General features: G+C 37.5%; 1 protein-coding gene and 2 long non-coding RNA genes across 5 annotated transcripts in view; all 3 read right to left on the bottom strand.

The window, feature by feature from the left end:
- The window catches only part of LOC138105397 (uncharacterized), a 29,277-nt gene extending 11,760 nt beyond the window's left edge, over positions 1–17,517 (bottom strand). Inside the window, exons 1-2 of the long non-coding RNA XR_011148454.1 lie at positions 17,309–17,517; positions 16,992–17,095 (exon numbers count right to left, since the gene is read on the bottom strand). This is a non-coding gene — a long non-coding RNA (uncharacterized lncRNA). The remainder of the gene's footprint in view (positions 1–16,991; positions 17,096–17,308) is intronic.
- Positions 1–27,508, bottom strand: part of ZFPM2 (zinc finger protein, FOG family member 2) — a 306,084-nt gene that overhangs the window by 189,497 nt on the left and 89,079 nt on the right. The gene's annotated exons all lie outside the window — the stretch shown is intronic.
- On the bottom strand, positions 4,629–10,764 carry LOC138105398 (uncharacterized). The gene is made up of 4 exons (XR_011148455.1): positions 10,724–10,764; positions 9,758–9,857; positions 7,515–7,575; positions 4,629–7,287 (listed from the first exon to the last, which is right to left on the bottom strand). It is a non-coding gene; the product is annotated as an uncharacterized lncRNA (long non-coding RNA).

Genomic DNA, 27,508 nt, shown 5'->3' with positions numbered 1-27,508 from the left:
TTACTATTCTTGTTTCCTATATTATGTTTTTATGCCTGAAAATTCACCTGGTTTTCACACCAACTATTTTTAAAATTGGGGAAAATAATTTTGTTTGCTTTGTGTAATAAAAAATACATAGCTGTAACATTTTTATGATTTCTTACTTGTATAATAAGTACTATACTTCGCTATGATAACACAATAAATATAATATTGCCCGAATAATCCAGGGAAACAACTTTCCCCATGGTGAAGACCCCATTAGGAAGACATGCAAGATCCAGCCCAGATTTCCTTCCTCATATTTATTGTGTAAGGGATCATACATGGAATCCACTCTACTGGCTGTAGAAGAGTTCATGAAAGGCAAAAGAGGAGCCCACAAGCTTTTCACACCCTTTTTCAGCTCATTGCTGAATGGTGTGTTCATCTCAGAGACTAAATCCTTCCTGTCAAAATATGAAGGGCTCTGTCAGGACTGGTAATTCAGTGCAAGGAGGAGGAGGGAGGAATTAAATGGCCGAGACTTGCTACAATAAGGGCGTAAAGGAAAGAAGAGGCTGCCACTGCTGTGAGGCTACACAAAAACACTTAGAACATCCTGCAAATAGCAATATTGAAACACTGCTGAAAAAATGCTACATTTCACTAATGTATGACTATGCCATAAGACAAATATATAAAATAAAATACAAGAACTGCCAGAAAAAAAAAAATTCTCTAAGTATGGCTATAAATAACCATATTTACGATCGATGAGTTTTGTATGACCCCATAAAACAGGTATTATGATACACTGAATTTTAGCAATATAGTTACTAGAGTGAATAAGAAAACCATTTTCCATCAAATTACTGCCTCCTTCTCCCTAAAAAGTATCTGACTAAAGCAGCGATAATGTAAAGTTCAGCTATCAAAAATGGCTTCATTAAGAACTTTAATGAAGCACATGGGAGCCATTTATTGACTTCTCAACTATTAAGACATAGCATTATTACTGCTTTAACAGTATTTCCATTTTCATTTAGGAAATAACTAATCAAGGGATCAATGTACCAAAGACTTTATTTTCTCTCCCATGGGTCACTGAAAGTACATTTTTTAAAATGCAAAAAACGAAAAGGCAATTCCCCCCAGTGCCATATCACATAAGCAATTTAAAGAAATAACAAGGAATGCTAAAGGTCAATGGCTCCTGATCTAAGCCATGTTATAAAACAAATGAAAATTGTTCATGGTAATTCTACCTTTCTGGTGGAAGTAAGAGATCGCTTTCACATCAAAGAGGTTTACCTCCAAAGTATGCAAAGCACCTCCACCCTGACCCGCTGTCAACCTGTGAGACATTTCTATTTCTCAGCCTTACTTAGAATGCAAACTACTGTTTTCCTGGTAGTTCTCACAGCTCCACTTCCTTTGAGGTACAGATGTGTAGCCAAAGAACCCAATCAGATAACACCCATTTACATATTTATAAAGTCTCCTGTAAAATCTCGTATCAATTGTTGCCACTATATATAGTCCTTTCAAAGTATCTTGTGGGCACAAGCGCTCCACTGCACTGCTCCCTTCAGGAGTCCAGATATATCGTATAATGTGATTTCAATGTAAATGTGGCCCATCACACAATCATACCACTTCACAAACTCTTTTCTGCTGGGGTAGCTTAAATCTAAACACACTCAAGCAGCTTGCTGCACTGGAGCAAGATTTCCTCCACATAAAAAAAGTCAAAACCCCCAACACAACAATGCCAAGGAAAAAAAAATCTGAACATTTTCTGCAGAAAGATGGGCCGTCTCCAAATCCTTGTGCCCTATCAGACAAATTAAAGTAAATCAAGCATGAAATGAAGCAGAAGAGCCCCGAGATAAGGCTCCTTTAAGTCGTTTACAGATTAGGATAGAGAGAGGTGCATCTGGTCTCTGGCAGTGAAGGAGGCCAGTTTCTCATCTCACAATAGCAGCCTGTGTATAGGATTACCTTACCTTGTCACTGACAAGGGAAAAAGCGCCTGCAAAATGTCTCTAACTAACTTCCTAATGTTCCCAGCTAAGTTCTCTTATTAAAGTATTAACTGTTACAATGATAGAAATAAATTTTGATAAAACAAAATAAAAACAGACACCAGTCTGATTTATGAGCTGGTTAGACACTGATAAACTGGAGGCTCTGCTACCAGCAGATGAGCCTCTTCGCTTATCAGTCAGGATTTCACTGCTAGAGACAGCAGATAACTTCCCAACTGGAATTAGGGATTCAGTGAACTGTGTGTTACTGGTCAGACTGGTGCTCCAGCAGCACCTAAAAAGGCCTCTTGTGTTATCCGGTGGGATTTTGTGCGGCATGCAGTCAGATGTTTCCCTGCTGGATGTGACGGCTGAGCTCAGAGGTCTGCACAGCTCATGGGTAAACGTGCTCCTGCAGTGGCAAACCAGCCTCCCTCCTCTTATCAGCTTCTACAAATTGCAGGCCTGCCTGCCTTCCTGCCTTCCTTCTTTAGGTAGACGAGTCTCTCCTGCAGCGCCATCATCCCCTTCTGCTTCTCCGCTGCGGCCCCTGTACCGCAGAGGCCAAAGCAGCGTTCGTGTGGGTGCCCGGCTCCCGCGCTGCCCGTGCTGTCCCAGGACGGCACCGCCAGCCCGGCAGGGCCTCCGCCCACGGCGCCTTCCCCTCAGAGCGCAGCAGGCCTGGGAGCGCTCCGGCACGGCGCTGAGGACGGCTGCCACAGGCTTGCACAGGGAAGGCAGTCCTGCAGTCTCCCCCTTTCCACACACTTCAAGCCCACCACACTCAGTACCTTGCAACTGGGACAAGAACACCCTGCTTAATGACACCCTGCTGGATGCGTCCTTAGTTTCGCTATCGTGTGCTACCCTATAAATGCAATGACTACTCTGAGTGTGAAGACACCTCCTAGCCCTTCAACAGACCAAAGTAAGGGTCTGCTATGCAAGGCAGCAGTAATCAAGCATGGTTATTTATTACGAAGAAAGCAGATAGATGCAAGCTATCACATACTCATAGTTGAGAGTGTACAATACTTCAAAAGAAGCAAAGTAACAAATCAACTTCAAATTAGTGCCTGCTTTATGATTTCCACCTTTTAGTTCTCCTTGTGAATACCAGAAAAATAAAATGCGGCTTTTTTGACAAAAATAAGATAGCCTGGATACCAAAACAGCACTGTTAAAAACAAAAAAAATATTATTCACTCCTTAGAGACATTTTATATCACCTTTTCTTACACAAGGAATAAAGACCTACGGGCTCTCTAATTCCAGTACCAGTTTATGTAGTAGGTGTGAAGGTGAAAACATATACTATGCTTTTTAATTTACTGCAGCTCTAGAATGAAGAAAAAATTCCCACCATTACAGTACCATAAACTAGCACCAGATCAAGATAGCACTTTTACCCTCAAAGCTCTACAGAAAAGATGCACCCTTACTTCCCAAACAAAAATACTTTAAAATAGACCCAAATATTTGTTCCTGATACTCAAAGGCAGAAACGACCCAGAAAGCAGAGTAAAATTTTACTGAACTTAACTAATCCAGAAAGAATGTAGGGCAGGATAGCAGCAAGTATGAAACTGTCCTTCAGGCTTTAACTGTCAGACCCTAAATCGATGGTGATTCAGGAAATCTTCCTAAATGTATGAAAAAGGAGGGCAGAAGGCACTACACTTCAGCCCAGAGCTCCTTCTCCAACCAGCCCTTCGCACCACACTGAATCCCTTACATTCTTCCTGCTTTTTTGGAATATTTGTAAAACTGTCTCCAACTCCGCAGAATATTCAACCCAACTAAACTGAGGTGGGTCCTGCCCCTCCAAAGCTGCCTAAACTCAGACTCCTTTGATGCAGTGACATCCCCTTACTGGCTTTGTATGCTGCATACCCTAGGAAGTTTTGAGGATTGGGGTTTTATTTTCTTTCTGAAGACTATTTCACTGCCTTTTCATTTGCCAGGCATCACTCACTGCTATGAAAATAAAAACCATGCCATATTATCATCCAAGGATCTCACAAACTAACTGTGTTACAAACAGGACAGGTGTATGAAATTATGCATGGAAACACTCCCACAGGAGGCACCTTTCATCCTTTGGAAAGGCTGTCTGAACAAGGGAAATGAAATTTTTTTACTCACTAACTGTCGAGACGAATTTCAACTGTCCCCTTTCAAGCACAACCCCTCCTTCTCAATGAGACAGATGAATTTCCGTTTATATGTGAAAAATGTCAGCTCTCATTTCACTCATTCTTACATTTTAAATATACACTACAAAACTGCATCAGTGCAGTATCTTATGCTGACACATGATGAAACCATGATGAGAAATTATAAACGAGTGTCTTATTCTGCCTGCATTTTGTATGAATGAATAATCCAAAAGGTAGAAGAGCACAAGCTCTCTCTGTGAAATGAACACACCTGATTTGCGGCTGCTGCTCTTTTTGCAGGCGTACACCAATGACATGTGAAGGCACTGTGAAACACAACTGTGATCTAGCTGTATTTTGCACTCATTTATTGATGCTAATTTTAATGCACAAATATACAAAGATTTGGGGCAAGGGGGAAACAGAATATTTATTTGTACCCCAAAATTATTCTCAGTGAAATGAGATAATAATCCCGTTCTGTGCAGAGAATTGATACATTTACACATCTGTAACCAACTGATGATGTCTAACAAGCACTCACTGTTTGCCACTGTCAAGTAATAAACAAATTATGCCAAAAAATGAGCATGTTTCATTCTCCTTTATTAATACTGTGAGAAGGTCACATGTTTACATGGTATTTGTACTACTATTTTTTTACCAGACTCATAACATTCTTAGGACAAATTTTTGTTACCTTGTATCAGAAATATTCAAAACCATTTCACATTACACTAAAACTGCAAATACTTAATCCATAGGAAGGGTTACTTTTATTTAATAATGTATTATATTATGTAACACAATTTTATTAAGTTTCTTTAAAAGCTGTAACTGCTGGCATTTCCAAAACCATTTCCAAACATGACAGTCCTTCTCAACTATACATGCAAACCCGATTCTTAGCACTATGTATGACCTAGAACAGGATATTATAAAAAATCATAAGGATATTAATGACTCCAAATGATAATAAGTGACAACTATATGAAAATCACTTATTTAGTACTAATTAGAGTGCTGATTTCTTTGTATTACAGTGCTGATTAACTGATTTCAGATTCTTGTTAAAAAAAACAAAGGAACTGCAGCAGTTCTAGATTCATCAATAGTTTTGATCTTTACTAGTCAGTGCTAACAGTGTGATAAATAACAAAATGTCATACAACCCTGCTTAGGAATAAGTGCAAGATGGCACTTTAGCCTGATGGCCTCTACCAATAAACTGAAAAGAGCATTATACAGTTTTCCCATTATTACCACGAATTAGACTATTCCTTTGATCACCACCATAATTTTCCATTCTCAAAATATTCAAAAGCAGTAAGGAAGGTTTCTGATCTGATATGCTAAAAGGAACTTCCCAGATTAATGGATTCTGAAAATACAAAATGCTGCTCTACTTTCCATTTTAGAAGTGTATTACCTAGCACAAAACTTCTGATGAGAGATCCTCAAAGCCATGGGGATCTGCAATACAAACATAAACTTTCACTGACGGTCTAGTATACTAAAAACAGATGAAGATCTACATTGGTTACCTTAGAAATCAAAATGCCACCTACACTGAATTTTCTGTAACCAGTATGATCCAAGTGAGTGCTGTTCTGCAGCCAGTATCACATCAAGCCATGGAGACTACCCATTTCAACAGGCAGGTACATTTTTATAGCTGGAGCAGTAAAAGGTTCATAGTCAAAATGAAAGAAGAGCAAGACTTCAGTTCACACTCCAGAGTCCATGAGATGCCATATGCACTCCATTAATGTACTTCAAGTAGAATTAATTTTCAATTATTTACCTCTAACCATTTATGAAACAATTTAATGATTTAGCCAGTGTAACCAAAATCCATTTTAACTACATGAAACTTTTGCTATTCCTTAAAAATATCCTATTAGAGCTACAGGAAATATTCAGACACTTTATAGTGAGAACTGAACTATTAGAAGTCATGAAAATATTTTCATTGATTTATACCATAAAGCAGATTTAGAGTGACTCATATGCTTCCAAGCAAAAACAACACAGTGGAAAGACAACTGAAAGCATTATACATTGATTATCTTTACAATACCTTACAACATACTCGTCTGACATTAGTGTTATATTTTTAACAGGCTTGGGTTATGATTTAAAACAGGATTTGATACATTTAAAGGAGAACTGTAAAGTAGTTATGGTGTATTGAACTTTCTTCCTGTACTGCAGATCTGATTTCACTGAAGCTCATCCAAATAAGAGATCTTTGAAGATCACAAACTGTTAGCAGCAGTTGTAGCAAACTAAGCGTGCGGAAGATGATCAAGTCTGATAGACTCCGTAAGCCCGTATCTTTAACTCAGCTAGACATGCAGCAACTTAAGGGAAGGCAGACTTTTGTACCCGAGGTTTTCTTTCTTAAGTTCTTGTGCCAAAGTCCCAACTGGGTTTTACCGTTCTGGATGTAGATCTACTTTGCATATTCTTTGTGTGGCATACAGGTATTTAAAGTGGCACGAACATGAAGCATTCTAAGTTGTAGAAATAATCTAACTGGGGCATCACAGAGCTGTGAGGTTTAAATTAGTTTTACTAATATCTTTTTTCTTTTTTTTCCCTAACCTAGCCACACCTAATTACATTAAAACCATTGTTATTTAGCTAAATAACAATTCTTCCCAAATCAATTTCTCTGTTTCTTAGGAAGCATGTGTATTCTGATTACATTGCAAGTATAGACAGTCTATTGTAAAGTAGCTGACAGAACTGATTAACAGAAAGACATAGGAAGACTGAGGTAGCTAAAATGACAGATTATTATGAACATTCAGGAATTCAAACTTTTAACTGCTATTGTCCAAGATCCTCTTAAGCTGATCTAAGACATGATCATCTATCCCATTAGTGCTTCCATACATTTTTCATAGCAGGCATACTAAAAAAACTTTTCTCTTAAAATAAAACTGATTCTACACCTTTGTAAACCCATGTTTGAAGGAATCTAGACTAAAGTACTTATGATAACTAGTGCTGAAGACAGTTCATCAGCCTTGAGTTCAGGACAGAAACAGAAACAAGCCCCTCTGTGCCAGTGTCAGGTCTTTGTTGGATGAAGCATGTACTTTTCACAGCAGAAGCATTAATTAAACTCTCTGTTCAAATAAAACAATACACAAACTAAATAAAATGAAGAATGAAACCCTTAAACATTCAGGTGCTTTCTCTACAGTCTCTATAATAACTATTAAAAAGCACAATAACCAGTATTATTATGCTAAGCAGTACCTATTCATATACAGCATCCAGTGCTTTCCTCCATAAGCTCATGTCTTATAAAAACACTTGAAAAACCCACAAATACTTGTTTTAACAGACTTACAAATATATTCAAGTGATCTTGACTGTACACGCAGCAGTGAAGTCTTTTCTACGGAAAGTGTCTGAAAAAATCATCATGCAACTATTGTTCATCAAAGAATTGTTGGCTATTTTCACTTCTAAGACACAAGTGTATTTCCCTCCCACCTCTTTCATGCATGTATCAGTAAAAAAGATTGTCTCATATTGTCTCTTTGCACAGATTCCATATTTAATACCAATTGGTTTGCTAATTGCTCCAAAGTTAAAATGAAACCTATATTTATAAAGGTAGATGAGGGTTCAGTTATTCCTCACTCTCAGGACTCTAATGCTTTAAGTAGGGTAAGAACGGGAGCAGTGGAAGACAGAAAAAATTTTCAAAAATGGTTTAGTTTGAAATACTCTAATTCCCATTAGAAGCATACAACTACTTTATCTTTCTTCTTTTGCCATTAATTACAAATAAATTCATCTTTCTCTTGTGAAGCCTGAAGTTTGTTGTTGTTGTTAGATGAGTTTCATTCAAACTCCAACAAAAAAGATGAAGCCAACATTGAAATTCATCTCACAGTCCAGAATTTACTTAACGGCCAGCCTGTGCGCTGTGATAAACGGAATGATGATCCGGCAACATGTCTTTATCCATGGTTTGCTTTAATTAACGCTGGCTTGTTTGTTGAAAAGATGATTAATATGCCAATGAAAATTGCATAATTGAATACCACAACACTGGCACAATCAGAAAGACACATGCAGTTTTTTGATTAACATTTATTATTATTATTATTATTATTGTGTGTTTTAATGTACTCTTCTCACTACGAAATCATGCAGTTTTTGACCGAGAGGTGAGGAAATGCCAGGTTAAGTGCAAGATCTTCTGTGGGCAAGAAAAAAGATGTGATGCAATTTAAGCACGAAGAAATAGTTACTTGGTCGAGCAGCCATTTTTCCAAACTCAAAATAGAAGCAAAGCCACCTCAGAAAAAGGAAATACAGAAAAAATAACAAGCCATAACAAAAGCATAAACACAAACATCACAACAACAAAAGGCAAAGACCATTAAGCAAAAAGTAAGAAAAATAGAAACAATATATTCAGTATGACAAGAATTAGTACGTGGAAAGTGGATGAAACAATTTTTAAGGAACAGAAATTAGAAGAAACTTCTACTGGAAAAGCACCACATTAACAAAGCACTAAAGACTATCCCTTTCCAGAACTTCACCTGAACAATTGTACTAACTGCAGTTTGTTAACATATTCATCTGGTTAATTCCATGTTATGACTAGAACAAGAGTAACAATTAAGTCCAGTGTTTATTTTATCTATACTGTTTATTTCATTAGTTTTCCTCTATTTATGTATCCTTACCATCCAACTTGAGGCAGATCTTAATGCTATTTAACACTGATTCTTATGCAAAAACTTATTTTAAGGGCCAGGACCATCCCTTTTCTTTACAAAACTGAATTCAGACTTGCATATCAATTCAATAGGCTATATAATAGTTTTGTAAATACTTTCTATTCTGGAAGTAAGCTAATAGTAAAACTGACAGGTTTTGAGCTAAGGTAAGACAGAAATCTTTCTCCCAAAATTAGCATCTACTGACTTCATACTTTCTTCAGTGCTTTAAGCAGGCACAAGAATTTTCTGATAACTGAAGTTCCATTATTTAGATTAATAAACACTTGCACAGGATAACACAAAGCAAATACTGCTGCACCTTTACTATAATCAAATAAAATAGCAAGGAAATATTCCCACTTATTTCTTTCTACAAAAAGCAGCACAAGTATTGAGATTTCTGCAAGAATTGCTTTTCAAGGATCCTCACACTGTCCTTAGATAGATGATGGGAAAAAGGAAGGAGAAAACTCCCAAAGGAAAGGGTTGTATGCTCCAGCTGCAACCTATAACGACTTCTGTGGGTCTGAAGGGACCAAAGGAGGTACTGCGTGCCTCTCGGTAATCCCAGATAACACCCGATTCTCAGGACAAGTACTGAGAGCTCGGCTGAGAAGGTAAGAAACCCTGGAAAAGCATGACTGCCAGTGAGAGGAGGAACCCATTCTTCCTGCTTCTTCTTCCAAAGCCATCCATTCTCCCCTATGCTCCAAGCAGAGATTCCTCAGTGCTTTGCTTTGAAATTAATATATTTTTGTAGAAAAATCCTATGTAAGGCAAGCATGTTGGAGACACACAAAACTCACAGGATTTCTAAGCAAGAGGCTCAGCAGGGCCTCTCCCAGCTTACCTGTGCCTCTGGGAGACACTGATTTTCCAGTCTGTAGTTCAGCTTGGGGGTTATTTAAACTCCTGTATGCCCACTTTTGCAACTCAGTATCCGCAAAGTACTGCCAGGACAAACAAGATGAAGTTTTTGTTTTTGAAGGGTCACAAAGGAACCACAGGAGCCACCATTGCATTTCCTCATTCAGCTGTTCTTAGGATAACCAGAAAAAGGCCTTTACCATTTACGAGGTATCCTATTTATTAGGGTCAGAGAACTATATCTACTGAAAAACTGTCCAAATGAAAACAAAAACAACCAAACTTGGAAATACTTGATTGCTGAAAAGGTGTAAGAATTTTAAATAAAACCATATTAAAAATACTTGATCAAAACCCAAATATCTTAGAAAGCAGAAGATCTGAAGAAAAGTTCATTCGTAAGTATAAATCCATGACAACAACAACCACCCTTCAGCTTTCAAGGAATGTAAAATGTCTGAGGGGCATTATCTAGAAAAGAGTGAAGCAGCTGGAAGTGCTGAGGCCCCCACCCTGCACAACACCTATGCGAGGAGGCACTCGGCCCGATCCAAAAAGCTGCCAGTGAAAATACGACATTGTCCACCACGGGACCCGTAACCAGATCAATCTTTTCAGTTTCTCTGATAATGTAATCTTGCAACTTGACTGTTTTCCATATCTTCAAGTCATGGTGTCATCACATTCAAACTTTAAGTTATAATAAATATCACTATTCATATCACTCTGTAGATTGTAGAGGCACACACCGCAATTTGCTTAACTGCAGACCATGCCTGCTGTCCTGGACCTTTCTAGGCATAAATTAAACAGGTATGTTTTCTAAAATTTTGTATTAAAAATGTATACTAAAAAATGTAACATTGTTCAGCTCTATAGCTACCAAATTTGAGTTTCATTTTGTTGCCTTTTAATTTACCTTACTTTCGAAGTAAATAAAATATTTTACCTTTTTATTTCTCAGAGTTCTTCCTATGAATTGTAAGCCTTCTGCAGGGTTGCAAAAGAAGTAAATAGGTGTGATAAGACAGAAATATGCAAATGCATGATCAGCAAGTGTAGTAATAAACATTCCTTCTCTTAAGGAACCAGAGAGCATCAAACGAAACATTCAAACAGCAGATTTAAAATACCAAAAAAAAGTTATTTTTCTATCCAATAGCAGGGCAAGAGCATGAAGGCCAAAGCTTTAGAAATAACAAAAATTCATACAAGTGAAGTTCATCAAGTTTATCAAATGTAAGTGTAAAGATAAAACTATTGATCAAGGAAGATGAAGACTGCAGAAAATCAGAAGACAGATAGGTATAACAGGGGAAACACCACTGTCTGCATGCTGTGTGCTTATCACCTTTTCTAGTTCAACAATTACTGGCACTGCCACAGATACGATTCTAATTAGTTCACGACTGCCCAATAGAACCATAAGATATTTCTTCTGCAAATTCAATGTACTGAACTTTTTAACATTTTCTAAAAATTTGTCTTCTACAGTCTTCATCATTCTACATCTTCTACAGTCTTCTATCATTCTTTTTCACAGATTTTTTTCAATTTTTTTTCTCAGTATTTCTTCTCCTACTGAGACATGTGAAACCTAGAATGTAACTGTCTCTGTCTCATTGCAATGGAAGACCAAGATTTTAATTCCTTTAATTACATTTTGGGTAATCAAAAGAAGCATACATTTTTTTCCTTAGAACTTTCAAAAACTCTCCCAACTCAGTTTTCCCAACTTATTTTAATAATTTTAATCAAATAATTAATGAAGTTATTAAGTAAAGACAAATAAGTAAATCCCTACCAAGAACAGATCTCTTTACATCACTGCCAGATGGTGCCCTTAAAATTCAATACTTTATTATTACAGGAAAACCTTTTGTTTATGATTTTTGTGCCAGATTCACTCCAAGTGCTTGTGCTCACATATATGGAAGTTTGAATTAATCACTTAGAGAGTATGGTTTCAGAAGGATCAGATGTTTTATTAAATACAGATATCAGATTTCTTCTTCACTAACATGTAATTCAGTATTTAAATATCCAATATATTACCTAGAGTCTCTTTACTAGAGATGTGTGTTTACAATTTATGATACTAGGTTCATCTAGAGAACAGACTGTGAACCATGAGGACATATGAATTTCTCTGACTTGAAAAGAGCTACTTTCTGAGTAACTGCTCACGAAATCAGTGAGGCACTCCCTATGCAGCCTTACTAGTTTCTGGACTTTTCATTCCAAATATTTTGTTTGCCCCCTTTCCTGGAATACAAGCTGAATGGTAGGTCAGGTTAATAAAATTAATTACTTTATTCATCTGTTCAATTATTTCCTTAAAAATTCTGATGCATATTACCATGTTTGTGAATGCTACCAATTTATACTTCTCTGCACATTTTTCTTTCTTGTACAATGTTTTCTTGTATTAATCCCATATGCTGTTTTTTAAAGATTTACTTTAAAAAGAAACTATTTCCTTGTCACTATAGGACTCATTCTTACAACTGTTCTAAAGAGGGCTAATGTTGCGCCAATACTTCAAAATCAAAAAAAAAAATGACCTGGATAACAGACCTGTCAGTCTGATATTGATACATGGCAAAGCAGTTTGAACAGATGATACAGAGCTTAATTAATAAGGAATTAAATAAAAGTAATTAAATTACTGCCAATCAACATATGCTTAGGGAAAACATCTTAAAATACTAACTTAGTGTTTTCTATTAACTATCTGTTAAATCATATGCCACTAGTATTACATTTACTCTTCTGTAAGGAATTTGATTTAATACAACATTGCATTTTAATTAGGGGTAAGATAACAGTAGTCAAAAAATAAAGCTTAGTGGAAATGGGACAAATGACAAATATGAACATCGCTAGTCACTGAGTGAATGCATTTCCAGTGAAGCCTGGAAAGCACTGGTTCTTGACTCTTCAGTACTTAACATAATTATGAATGACTTAGAACAAAGAATCGAGTCATTTAATGTTAAAGGCTGAGGAGAAGAAAACAATTGGAAAGGACTAAATAATGAAGAAGGCTGGTACAGGACAGCATAATGAGGTGGCAAATCTGGACTCACTGCATGTGTGTGGTAATAGAGAAAAAAGTGCCCACGGGACCAAAGAATGCAGGACATACCCATAGGGCAGGGGACTCACTTCTGAGAAGCACTGGCTACAAAAAAATATTTGGGGATTCAGGCCTGTTATCAGCTCAACAGGATTTCCCAGTTGAGCACTGTAGCCAAAAGTGGAAAAGCACAGTAGTGAGTGCTACTGAAGAGCAGCAATGGAAAGATACATTGTGCTGCAGTAGAAAGGTTCTATTAAGTGGGTAAGATGCCCCAGAATGTGTCTACTGTAATTTTGTGGCCAGTTCTCTTGCCCTAGTTCCCAGAAATACAGCTGAAAACTTTGAGGAGATTTATTGGAAATACATTAAAATAATTAAGACCAGAAAAGATGTCATACTGTAAATGAGCCAAGAAATTAAGTCTCCTAAGCTTATCAAAAAGAATGCTATGGTTTGACTTGGACATTCACATATATGAAAGAAGAAAATAAATACATGATAGACTTCTTGATCAAGTAACCGATCATACAGCAAAAATGTGATAAGGTAACTGAAAACTCCAAGTAGGCAAATTTAACCTCAAATAGGCTGGATCAACTCAAACTATCAAAATTACAATATATTATTTATAGAGAATCTACGTTCAAAAGTTAATTTTCTCTACTCTTCACTGGTAAGGCTACACCAGCAGTACTGTACCCAGTTCTGGGCTTCCCCATACAAAACAGACATGGACATACTGAAGATAGTCCATCAAAGGGCTACAAAGATGATTAAAGGACTAGAACATCTCTCAAATGAGGACAGCCTGAGAGAGTTGGGACTTTTTAACATAGAGAAGAGAAAACTCAGGGAAATCTCATCCATGCATACAAGTACTTGAAGGAATTATGTAAATAAGATGGAGCCAGGCTCTTTTCAGTGGTGCCCAGTGACAGGACTAGAAACAATGGGCCCAAACTGAAGCAGAGGAGGTTCCCTCTGAATGTCAGGAAACACTCTTTCACTGTGATGTGACTTGAGATATTGTCCAGAGAGGCTGTGAAGTCTCTCTCCTTGGAGATGTTCAAAATCAGTCTGGACATAATTGTGGGCAATCAGTTCTAGGTATCCCTGCTTGAGCAGGAGGGTTGGAGTAGGTGACCTCAAGAACTTTTAGTCATTCTGTGACACCATGACTCTGTGACATTTGGGCTCAGCCAGTACTGGTTACGAGGTCATCCTAATCCTGGAGTTTGATAAGAAGGGGAGTATGCCAGGAACTGGGTTGTTTAGTGTCTTAATAAATGACCTGGAGGAAAGGATGGCATGCATTGTCATCAGATTTGCAGATGACATCAAACTGGGACAGAATCCATGCAAAGGCAGCCCTGTCCGTCAATCAGAGCTGCCTAGACAATTGCAATGAACAAGCTTACAGGAACCTCATGAAACTTCACAAGGACAAATACAGTGTCCTGGGAAGGAGAAGGAAGGAACTCTTGCAATACTACAGGCACTGCCTGGCTGGGTAACAGCTCTGCTGGAAACCTGGGGGTGTTTGTTGACAGAAAGCTGAACAGGAGCCAACAGTATGCCCTGGCACCAAAGAAGGTCAACAGCTTCCTCGGCTGTATTAACGAGAGCACAGCCACAAGACCAAGAGAAGTGATTATCCTCCTCCATTTGTTAGACCACATCTGCAATGCTATATTCGAGTCTTGGGAATTCCTTTGTAAGAGGTTGACAAACTGAAGCAGTCAAGAAAAAGACTTTCAAAATGGTCAGGGGGCTGGAGCAGACAGAGAGGGAACTGAACTTGCCTCCATGTTTTACTTGGTAGACTTAGTTTCAAATAGTCTAGGTGTAGCAAATGAGTGGCTTGGCTGCTTAAAGATACACAAACAGCTGCACATGCAGCTGTTATTAAAGCAGAATAGTCAACTTGAAACAATACCCTTACGAGAAGGGAGATGATGGGAAAAATATCAAACACTAACACAATACTTTCAAGTTTTCCTTATTTTTCTTTGCAAACGCATCAGAGAGATTGAAGAATAGAGCAACCTCATTTAAGACTCCCTCAAATTTGAGCTTTTAACAGACCATGAAACATTAGCTTGCTGTTTGCATCAGCCTAATGAAGAAAGCGCCTTTCTATTTAAGGCAAACCACAGAAAAAGAAAAAAATCCTCTACTACATTTTTCCAGTCCAGGATAACCCCTATAGTAAGTGATCATCGAGCCTGTGGTTACGTGTAACAAGTTTTGTGAACAAACAGAATTGTAAGTGACTCATGGTTACTGTGCTCACATGATTTATACAACTTAATAAAAGAAGCTCCAGGAGAGAATGAGACTAATATAATCACATAGCATTCAATATATAGAAAAGTGGACTGCATTGTACATTAAATTAATGTCATGATAGAAACAATTCACTGGATGTCATTCCCTAGAGCCTCTGCCTCAGCCACTTGTCATGGCTTTTGGAAATATGTTCTCCTTCACATTTTTAAGCCCTATGCAGACAATATCGTCAAAGGTTCAGCACCAAACCAATTCATTGTTTTCATCTCAGGATCTGTTCCCCGGTTATTTTAACTGAATGGGGCTCCCAAGGTATAAAAGCTGTGGAAATAGCCACGTCCCATGTTCCTGATGACTCTGTACTTCTAGTGAGGCTCACACTGCATTACTGTTTTTGTAATAAACAATAATATCATTACAAACATTAATTACATTGCCTCAAAAGCCCTAAGGAGTCATGCATTCACAAAAAGACTGAGACATAAATCTGAAAAAATAAGAAAAATGTATCTACTGTTTTATTATCCTTTAGATATACTATGATATGAATGTGATTTCCAGAGTTTTGATAACCTACTGTCCTCAAAGACTGTAACTGCAATTGCATTGCTCAGTGAGTCCAGATTAAAAAAGAAATCAAGCTACAGACACTTTAAGTAAGGTAGAAAGAACTTTGCTATTCAAATTTAGAGAAGCCTTTCTCCCTATATAAATTACTTGGTCATGAAGCAGCTCTGTACAAAAGCAGAAGATAAGATTTAAGACACCTTAACCCTTACAGATACTCATAACTGGTTTTTTTCTGCACTGAAAGAAATCTTATGACATTTTATTGTCTATCTGCTTTGCAAATTCTCTAAAAATAACCTTCCTATAAACTGTTCAAAAACATTTTGGCAGTGTTTCTCTTTACTCTCAGAACAAGCATGATTTTGTTGAAAGTGTTTCCTGATATTAGAGTTGGCCATTCAGTGTGCATTCAAATGTATTTTATACAAAAAAAAAAAAAAGTTAAATATACATTTAAATACATTAGCCAGTTTTGAAGTCTGAGGAATAGAATTTGGCCCCAATTATCTTTTCTTGTATTTAACTAATTTTATTTCATGATCCTGTAAATTAAACAAAATAACATAAATATTGTCAAGAAGTATCAAACAGAAAACCCTACAGCAACCTCTGATGCTACTGAAGAAGCAAGCCAATTCAGGAAAGTGAGCATGTATTTATCTGAATTATGAGCAGAATTCAAAAATTTGCTGTTTAAATTGCACTTAACAGTTTAATACTGACTTGAGCCGCCTAAAAACTTGATGTCAGGTATAAGCTATACATTCTGGTTCTGGCTGCTGTAAACTGAGACATGTTCCACAAGGTAAAATTATCCCCTTTCTCATAGATAACGATCTTAAAATGGAAGGAGTAAAGGTGCTTATCTCACTTCATTGACTAAAGAACACCTTAAACTAACTTAGAGATTACTATATTTAGATAAGATAAAATTAAAAGGACTATCTATGCATTCCTTGTAATGCTGTTCTTACCTAGAGTTAAAAATAAGGAGAGATTTGAAGGGCAGCAAAATATACCTCAGCAGGAACATAGGCAGCAAAATGAAGAAAAAAAAAACAAACCACAAAATGTGGTCTTGATACTCAGTCAGAGGCAATAGTGACTATGAACATAAAAAAAAAAGCTGAGGCCCTAAATGCCTTCTTTGGCAGTTTTTAATTCTAAGGTGTGCCATCAGGCTTCCTCAGTTCCCAAGCTTAGCAGTAAGAGTCTACAGCATTATCTGCAGGACTGAAAGATCAAGTAAGGGAGCACTTAAACAAATCGGACATACACATACACGTCCATGGGAGCAGATGGGCTGCATCCAAGGATGATGAGGCAGCTGACCACTGTCACTATGATTCCATTCTCCATAGCTTTGAAATGCCGCAGCACCTGTGAAGAAGAAAGTTCCCCTATGACTAGAAACAGGCAAATGTTAGACCACGCATTATAAGATAAGGAAGAGGGTACTAAGGGGTTTTTAACCCAAACTACATCCCTGGGAATAGTAAGAAGCAAATTCTCCCCATCACCATGACCACGCACGTACAATGCCAGAAGGTGGTTTGGAACACCTGGCACAGATTTACTAAAGGCAAATCATACCTGACCAACCTCACTGACTCCTACGATGAGATGACGGGCTCAGCGGGTGAGAGGGGACAGCAGTGGGTATTGCTGGACTTTAGAAAGGTTTTCCACAGAGTATTCTCATAAACATATTGGTGAAATATGAATTTATGGATAGATTACAAAGCTGGCTGAACTACTGAATCAAAGTAATGTGAACAACAGTATGAAGTCCAGTTACTAGCAGCATCTCTCAAGGGGCTATCTAGGGCTAGTGCTTTCTAACATAACTATTAATGGTCTGGACATTAGGAATGAATGACCTTCAGGTTTGCAAATGATATCAAATTGGTGGGAGCAGCTGAGAACCACACAGGGGGCACAGCTGCAGCTAAGAGACCATAAAAAGCTGGAGAAATGGGCTGACAGAAACTAAATGAAGTTCAACAGAGGCAAAGGTTGAGTCCTGTTCTGGAACAGGTTGAGGCTCATGTAACAGTACAAGCTGGTCACTGCCCAGCTGGAAAGTAGCTTTGATGAAAAGAATCTGTGGATAGACTATTTGGACTTGTATCTTAGTGTGCTCTTGCAGCAGTGAAGGCCTGTTGCATCCAGGGCCGTGAACAAGTCTGTCAAGCAGGACATACACATACTGGGGTAAGTCTGGTAGAGGACCACAAAACTACCAGGGGACTGCAGCAAGAGGTGCTGAAAGAGCTGGGAAGATCAGTGTTTGGACAGGAAGGCTACAGGGCTTTAACTGCTGTATGCAAACATATATTGGAGGGTAAAAACAACACAAAGCCACTCTCCTGTTGGAGATCATCAGGGACAAGGCAAGAAGAAACAAACAAGCATTGCTACAAGAGAAAATTTCCACAACATATGGTAGGCAAATATTAGAACAGCTAAGCAAGGAAATCAAACATTGAACACTGCTGAGAAAATCTGAAGATTCTCCATTTTTTTTGATCTTTAAACCCTGACCAGGTAAGGCCCTGAGCAACCTAATACAAGTCAGACCAGTTTTGAGCTGGGGTTAGATTAGATGACCTCTGGAGGTACCTTCCAATCTAAATTACTGAATGATTCTAAATAGTAGTATTATTCATAGTTTTTAATTAATAACTATTAATAATTGATACATTAATAATTAATGTCTTCCTAAAGGAGGGTTCTCCTGGATGGAAAAGTCTAATTACATTTAAAAAACATTATCAGTGAAAGGAAAATGTTTTGCATAGTAATCTAAATAAAAAGCACAGCCTCGCTCTTATTCATAACTCATGTCACTTATTCATGCTTTCTCTTTCTGATCTGTAAAACATATTTTAAATAAAAATCAGAACTAAAGACAGGGTCAAGACTTAATAATTTAGTTCTTAATTGAGATTCAGTGCAATATAGGTAACAACACTGAAGAAAAGGATGTAGAAAAATCTTACTTCAGCAGCTGCTTATCATTACATATATCTGTAAGTCTCTTTATTCTGATTCCATAGGTGTCTAAACTCAAATGCAATTGCATTCTCGGGTGGTAGGTTAATATACCTCTAAATCTATCAAAATGCAAAGACATAAAGTAAGAGGTTCTCTACCTTCAGAGCAAACCACACATACCCAAAAAGTACAGAGTACAGCACAGAGCACAGCTGGCACATTTGCTTTCACAACGAAACTTGTGATAGTGACCATAATTTCATAGGAACTCTGATCTAGGAATCAGGACATGTGGCTCCCATTTTGTTTCACCCTTGGAAGACTCCAATCCATTTCTTTTGCCTCCAAAAATACTCAAAATGGAGGGGGAAATCCTCTATCCACCCTTTATGTTAATAATAAAAACTTTAACCAAAAATTCATGATGTACATAGCACCTTTCCTACGGTCATCACCTAAGGACAGAGAGATGAGGATTTCTGTGCGCTCCTCCAGAATTTAGCATATTTTTGAGCAAAGAATCAGTTCATTCTAAATACAATCAATCCTGGAACAAGAGATATGAACTCAGCTCCCTATCTTTCTAAGTGGGTGCTCTAATCTCAGGACTACAAAACCCAAGACTAATAAAATGGAAGAAGGGAGAAAAGGCTGTTTAATAAATAGAACAATTTATTTTCTTGAGATATGAACCAAGAGCCATGTTGTTCCATGAGGGTGGTGTGGTACTAGAAAAGGTTGCCCAAAGAAGCTGTGAATGACACATTCCTGGAAGTGTTCAAGGCCAGGCTGGATGGGGTTTTGAGAAACCTTGTCTGCTGGAAGGTGTCCTTGACCAGGGAAGGGAGGCTGGAAGTAGGTGATTTTTAAGGTCCCTTCCAACTCTAACCATTTCATTAATCTATCCAGTATAAAATTTTTATCTCAACTTATTCTGTACTTTTTACTTTTATATTTTTTCCAGCATATCCTGAGTTTTCTGATGAAGTTTCCAATAAAACATCAAACTATTAACATATGAACTGAATCCAACTCAAAGAAACACATTATTGGTGGACTAATAAGCTTCTCAGTTTTGGTAGCTTCTTATCGCCTGAAAAATCATACTGGGGAAAGCAAAGAGAGACAAGACATCTTGGATTTGGACTCCAGCAATGCTGGATTACCCTGGAACTAAGACTTTGTCCTCCCCTCTTCACAGGCTGCTATTGCCTCAGTGATGCTAATCCATAACATGACAATGCAAACCATGCACCACTGTGTTTTAACTGCCCCAGGCCACTCTAAGAGAACAGACACCCTGAGTATAGCTCCAATAGCCTGTCTTCTGCAGGGCTGTAAACAACTCTTTAAATCAATAGCTGTGCCAGTGCAATATTACTGTCACCACATGCTTACAGTTTTTCCAGTCCAAGTAGGACATGTCATAAGTTTCATGCAGTATTTTCTGACAAGTTACTGTTTTATGTTAAACTTAGACTTCAAGTGACCTGACATTAACGATGTTTATCTACCACTTAGACTGCTAGATACTAAGACATGTTTCCTTCATTCCTAGATCAGCCATGCCAGCCTCGATCCCCATTCTGTCACTCTGACTGGGAGGCACCACAAGCAGCAGCACAAAGATTTTTACAGGAGGTTAGGGGGCTTGGAGCTTGTCTCCTGGTGATAAAATTAGAGAGGAGAATTAAAGTGATTACACTCTAAAAATGACTTACTGGAAGTGACAGGTTTTTTTAACCTAAATATTTTTTAAGTACCAAATTTGTCACTCCTGTAAGTTATATGCTACTAACTGTAAAATTATTTTATTGCAGCAGTAAAAGAAATGAAGTACTTTTAGCGAATGCTTTTAGATAAATCAGGAACCTTGTATTCAATTCACATTTTATTTGCTTATAGGATTCTTTTATTTTTGACTGAGTTGCTGCAGACCTCTGAATCATGAAAGGAAATGTATATCCCCACAATATTGTCAGCCCCCAGTTAGTCCCTCCTGAGCCAAAGCAAGCCACTGAGCAAGGCAAAATGAAAAACTAGGTAGTTACAGCTGCTGAGGTGGTCTAGTGATGATTTAGATGATGTGTCCAAAGGAGAAACACAGAAAGTATAATGCCATATAAGTTGCTCACTGTAATTACTTCACACAGGTCTGTATACTGCATGTGCCAGTAGGGACAAATCCTTCCCATTATACCTCAAGGGACTCCTCTCTAATTAGATACTTTGTTCTCTCTAAATTACACTCCACCACATACTAGATGGCAGCCTCTTTTGCAAGATGCAGCAGTGGCAGAGTAGATTCAGAAGAACATGAAAGGCTGAGAGACATCCACCATATAGAGCCTTATTTTTCACCAGCTTCAGCAGACCAGAAGGTGGTTTCCAGTCATCCCTTAGACCTTGCACAGGAACATTTGCTGTTCTACATAGCACCCTGTAGTGGTTTGGGCTAAAATACTCATTACTGAGTATACACCCCAATCTCCAAATTCTCTTTTCAGTGCTTGGAAGATGCTATTTCTAGTGGCAATAGGATGATAGCTTCCTCCTGAAGAACCTACACCACAACTACTTCCCTATTATTCTTCCCCTTCCACTTACAAAGAGGGCTACAGTGAAGAGTCTCTTGGGAGAAAAGGGGCACCTATAAGATTTGTCTATACTACCACCTTTAGTTATCTATGTCCAAGTCATCACATGTTTAGAAATATGTATTATTTAAGTGTAACCAAAATCCTAAGTCAGGACCTGAATTCAGTGTTGAGCCAACAGCACCATGACTCTCATTTGCAGGTGGCAGTGAGATGTCCTGCTGCTTTATGCATGGCTGTAAATGATCCCACGTCAATTCCTTCCTAGCTCAGTGTCTGAACAAGTATCTGAGGACTAGTTATTTAAGTGAAGCTCGAAGTGAGTGAGCAAGCTGATTATCACCTGAGTTAGATAAGTTCAATCATAAATTAAAATTTCAGAAAACCACCTAACTTGATATGAAAGCATCATTAAACTCAAGGTGAAGACTTGAGTGGGAAGGAGGTAGTGTCCCACATGGGTTCAGTACTTCACCAAAGAAAAATATCTGAGATATACCTAGGCATGACTTTGAAATTAAATTCATAATTATAAGAAATAAACCACAGCCATTCTCTACATTCTGCTTTTCAAACACAGGAATTTAGTACAGAAAAAACCTGAGGCTTGCTGATTTGTTTCCGTATTAAAACTGAGTCTATATACATTGATTACTAATAAAGTACAGCATTATGAAGCTGAAATTAACTATATCTGTGCTAAGTACAGTCGGATTTCATGGTTGTCAGTATACCACACTATAGCCTCTGAAAACTACATCAGGCTTGAGGACTAAGTCTTCAGATATGCCTTTGTTCTAGCCTGAGCATCTGTCCTAGTTCACTTACTGAGAATTCATAAATCTAACAGGTGACCTAAAAAGAATTCTTAAAAATCATACGACAGAGAGATCAAGTGGTTGGTTGCGAATATATTTGATGATACATACATGAAAATTTAGTGTTGTTTAGAAGTTACTACAGACAGGTATAAAAAAATCACAAGGTTCTGTTTTTCAATTCATCAACTTCTGGTACATACGGAAAACTTAAAAAATTGATGCATGCTCTGTCCTTTCAATGTGTAAACATCCACATGTACATGTGACCTGAGCATCTGAAATTACTACACTTAGCATACAGTAAACTATTTAGATGAATTTGTGAAAGTAAATTCTAGTATTTGTGCTCAGAAAGGTTTAAACTGGTGCCTGTCTTAGAAATGTAAACAAGCATTAGTTAAAAGAAAAAAGTCTTCAAAGGAGGGACAGTGGCTGAAACTCCATCTTCAAATGATAGCTTTAAATAGTGGTTTTGACACTGGAAAGTACATTTTGGCTTGTACTCTAATCACTTTTGTGCAATTTTGATTATAATTTATAATATAACAGGAAATCTTTAAATCTGAATGAGAGATGCTAGTTTATAGCTGCATATAAAGTACAGTATAGGACAGGACACTACCCAATGCAAGATATTCAAATAAAGATTTCAGACATTATCAAAGCCCTATAGTATCAATTTTAAAGGAAACTAATTTTTCATAAAACAGATTTCTTCCGAGCAAAATTTCAGAAACAAACTAAAACATCCAGTAATCTGGAATTTATGAGCAACTGCTTTCCTCTCTACTTTTTTTAATATGTATGATAATTTTCATACTTGAAAAGCATCAAATAGGAAAAGTATTACATGTATTTATCTCTATGTTCAATGGATGAGACACACCAGCCATAACTATCTTGAATACACTTTTTTAACTAAGGCCTAAAAATGTTTTGTTTCCCCCCCGTTTGTTCCTTAATAAAAGATGAATAAAGAGGAAAAAAATGAAGAAAGAGACATCAACACCAATAGCTTCTTTTCCAGTGTCTTCACAGATGTTGAGCAGCAACTAGAATCTTTATACTGTATTTTTATACCTGGAAGTACAAATAGTGGCTGGAGGGGGAGGACATGAAAGAGGGGGAAGGTTGCCCTCTCCATCATATATATTTTAACTTACATCTAGAACCATTCATATTGTAAGCACAATCTAAATTAAAATGTAGAACAATTTAGCTTTAAAATAATAATGTCAGTTGGAAATAACAGGAAATTTTTAGGTCTAACCAGGCATTTTTCCCCTCTGGTAACATAAAATCCGGATCTTCAAATTATTCACATATGGCTGGATATAACTCTGAGCTGTACCATACTCCTACAAACACTACACACAACACACAGCATACAAAAAATTTACATGGACTCTGGAGATAAAAATCATCCAGCGAATCTCAGTTATCTGATTTCAAACTTACTGTCAAGGGGCAATAATTTGTCATTTCAGAACACAAAGGGGAACAATGGTGTTCCTTATTGCACAAAGACATCACTTTACTTTAGATTATTTCCAAATGCAGCTACTGCTTAAAGGTTTGGAGTCTGATCCTTTTTTCCATAGCACAATGACAAAAAAAGCTCAGAAGCCAAGGACATGGAAAGAGCTGATTTAGCATTTTCCCATTCTAAAATCCTCTGTGAAGGGTTTTAAAGTGTGAAGAAGAAGTGAGAATAGGTATGTAACACGCACTAGAGCTAGTTCCATTATTAACTCTTCCTCCGCAATTTCAGGAAGGGTTAGAAAGCAATAGGGAAGGCTGACGGTGAGGCAAAGAATTTTTTTTTAATTCTCTGGTAACCTGATACAAGAAAGAAAGAATCATACAGAATGACTCTGTCATGCAGAAGAAACTAATGACGAGAGAACTTACAACTTCACGTTGATTCCCAATTTTATTATTCATTTTTGATAGCAGTAGCAGAACCCAAGACAGTGGAGGAAAAGAAAAAAGGAAAAAAAAAAGGAAAGGATTCTGCACATTCTCTAAAGAGAGTCCATGAAACTCTTCCTCAACTTAAGAAACATTGCTAGTGGCTTCCTTTATCTTCCCCTCCTGCCTTCAATTATTGTCCCTAAAAGTACTGTTTCAGAAGCTCTTCTTTATCCCTCTCGTTAGTAACACTGCACATAATCAGTCTCAAAATTAAACCGCACTACAAATTTATGTTTGGTTTCAAAAAGAAACTATTCTTTCCCATTTCCAATATAAAAAAACTCATTCTGACAGTTCAGCTGTTAGCACAGGCTGACATGGTGATTTCTTCTCTGAAGCATTTATCACATCAGTTTTCACTACACCCAAAATAATACCATAAAAATAACAGATTTGTATGTCCAAACAGCATCAACTCCTTCCTTCAAATTATCCCTTTATAAAAAGGAATTGAGAGATCCCTGTCCAGGACTTCAAGACCCCATAGTCTCAGATACACTCACACTTAAAACCCTTGTTTAATTGATGCCGGGTAGTTTTGTACCACCTAATTAAAGCTCACTTATTGGAATTATCTGTTTCTATCCAGCAGTGTAACTACCAGTTTGATTAAAAACGAAGCCCTGCTCCCACATATATGTTTAACTTTACAAACTACAATATATCAAATAGTTAGACACCTAAACAACTTTGCAGATCTTGGCCAAAATCTCTCAGCAATTACTGCAAAATCATTTCTATCTTGTCTTAGATCACACTTTCAATAGGAAAGCTAAATATTTTCTACAATATTTTCTACATGATTAAACCCCACATTCTGGGAAAATGCCCCAGAAGATCATCTGACCACAGACTTCCATGTTTTCCATAGGACTTGGCCAGGAAAATAGACGCAGAACCTGTATCTTTAACTTGGACATCTATGGATATTTCAAGATGACTGCAAAGACTGTTACACTTTCAAAGAAAAGGCCATAAAACTCCTTGAAGATGGTGCCAAAAAGTCTTCATCCCTGACCCAAGGTACACAGGTTATTTAAGGCCCCCCTCAATATAAACTTCTACTTGGAATTTAAGCAAGAAGCAGCTTTCCAAAGTTAACAGGTTAACCACGTCCCTAGACAGGTCTCATACAAGAGTTCATAAACCAATACCAACGCTGTCTTGGAATTTTAGAAAAGTAATAGTTTTTGATACAAGATTTTACCTACAACATTTGGAAAATATTACTGCAGCTTCTTACACAGGGATTTGAGAACAGGTTTGGGGTTTTGACATGCATCATTATTCTCTCAAATATAGAGCAATTCATTAACACACTCTCTGATTGGCATTTAGTAGACTGGGAGTACCCAGGAAACAAAGTACTTGTATTTGTTCAAAAATAAAGTAATAGGGGAGTGAGGAGAGGAAAAGAAGGCACTGAGGAGAGAGAGGGAAGGAGAGAGATGTCCGACAGCTGTTAATGCTTTAGGTCCATTCAGTCATGGTCATTCTCACTCACCTGCAGTCCCAGCACAGAGCTGGGGAACAAACTAATACTGGGTGCCTTATCCCTGGAACTGTTCAAGGCCAGGCTGGATGTGGCTTTGAGCAACATGATCTAGTGGGGAAAAAAACAAGCCCTTCCAACCCAAACCATTCTATGATTCCACAATTTAGTTCCAGTCCATAAAGAGTCATCTCCACCCTTGTTTTTTATTACTCAGCTAATGTACCCTCTAGCTTTCTACTTAGAACTGAACATAGTCAACACACCACCACTGGAAATACACCTCAACCTTGTTAAAGTAATACATTTTCTTTCGCAGCCAACTAGATGTGATGCACTTTACAGACAGCTGCATAAAAGGAAAAGCTTTGGCTATGCCACGTTACTACGCCACCAAACCATAAGTATTTAACTTTGACTTCCTTTTTTTATTAATAGAGGCATAAGCATAATCCTCCAGGCATGAATGCCAGGAAGGCAAGGCAATGAGAATAAATGTTTAATGCTGTAGAATGGGCATAGCAACTGTACTCCCTGCCTGCAGCCAAATATCGCTACTACAAAGGCATTCTTCCAGTTATCACTACTAATAGTTGTTGCTGGGCAGGTATGTATATAGGAACCATATTCTAAAAGTGGGAGGAAGGTGTGGGGGGGAGGAAAAAAAAAGACTAATAATTTTCTGTTACAGACCAGAGTTCTGCTAAAGAAATTTAATCCTTTTTCCAATATGGAAAGAAGCCAACTGTAAAGTTTACTGCAATTTCAGTAAGTGTGTGAACTCCAGTAGCATTGATTGTAATAACCTCTTCCTTCTCCCTTAAAAAAACAAGAACCCCCCTCCCCCTCAAATAGGCTACTCGGACAGATAAATCCTTCCTCTATTTTCCCTCCCCCACAAGTTGTACCTTCAACACGGCCAGAACTTCCCCAGATCAGAGGACACTGTCAGCACAGGCTGACCAATCTCAGAGGGTTTTTTTCCTTCTTTTTTTTTTTTTTTTTCCTTCAAGATACTCCGTGTTAACAGCTTGAGGGGGTTCAATCAGCACTGCTTTGATCTCGGCTGGAACTATAATTATTTAACATTGTTACAAGGATTTCTATAATCCATCCTACCATTAAATCCCTTTTACACCCTCATCTTCTGAAGGCTAATCTGCATCCGTACACTCAGTTTGTCTCTTCAGCTGGTTTCATCAGGCTCTGGCATTCTCCAACATCCAGAGTGATGGTTTTTTTTTCTAATGAAATAATTTTCTTTCAAATTGAAAAGCGCAAAAGGTCTTGTGCATTTGCTACCTTTTGATGAGATAGCTATATAACACCAATATAATCCACTGTTTGCTGCAAACTCCCTCCCAATTTCATAAAATTCATTTTCTCTGTGGTGTTTTCACTGAATTGATGATACATATGTTTGTGTTATATACATAGCTGATGAAAAAAAAGAATAATCAAATGAACGCAAGCAGATGCTCTTTGAAAATACAGCAGAGCCAAGAGCAGCAATAGTGTGCTTGTTTCTCCTGTACTGTGTTTGATAAATGCCATAGGAAACACAATATCCAAACTTAGAAAGCCAGGTAAATAAATCTGGAGTGCTCGAAGAGAAAACAAATATATTTTATAATTTTGATGCATGAAAGACACACCATACAGAGAAAGGACTTTAATAGAATCAAAGGAAATAAATGATAGAAAGAAAATTAATTCAGACCAGAGTAAAAATGAAGAACACGAACAAAATCAGACCAAAAATAAAAGGAGATGATCAGAAATTATGAATTATCAAAAGGAAACATGAACAACAAAATCCTTTCCTTTTTATTAAGGAAACAAAACTTGAAAAGGAGAATGACATTTCTTCAGCACATGTACGAGTGTATTGAGGAAACTGCCTCTTTGCTGC

Source organism: Aphelocoma coerulescens, chromosome 2 (assembly GCF_041296385.1).
Source record: "Aphelocoma coerulescens isolate FSJ_1873_10779 chromosome 2, UR_Acoe_1.0, whole genome shotgun sequence".
Lineage (NCBI taxonomy): Eukaryota > Metazoa > Chordata > Aves > Passeriformes > Corvidae > Aphelocoma > Aphelocoma coerulescens.
This window is presented reverse-complemented; position numbering and strand designations above follow the sequence as displayed.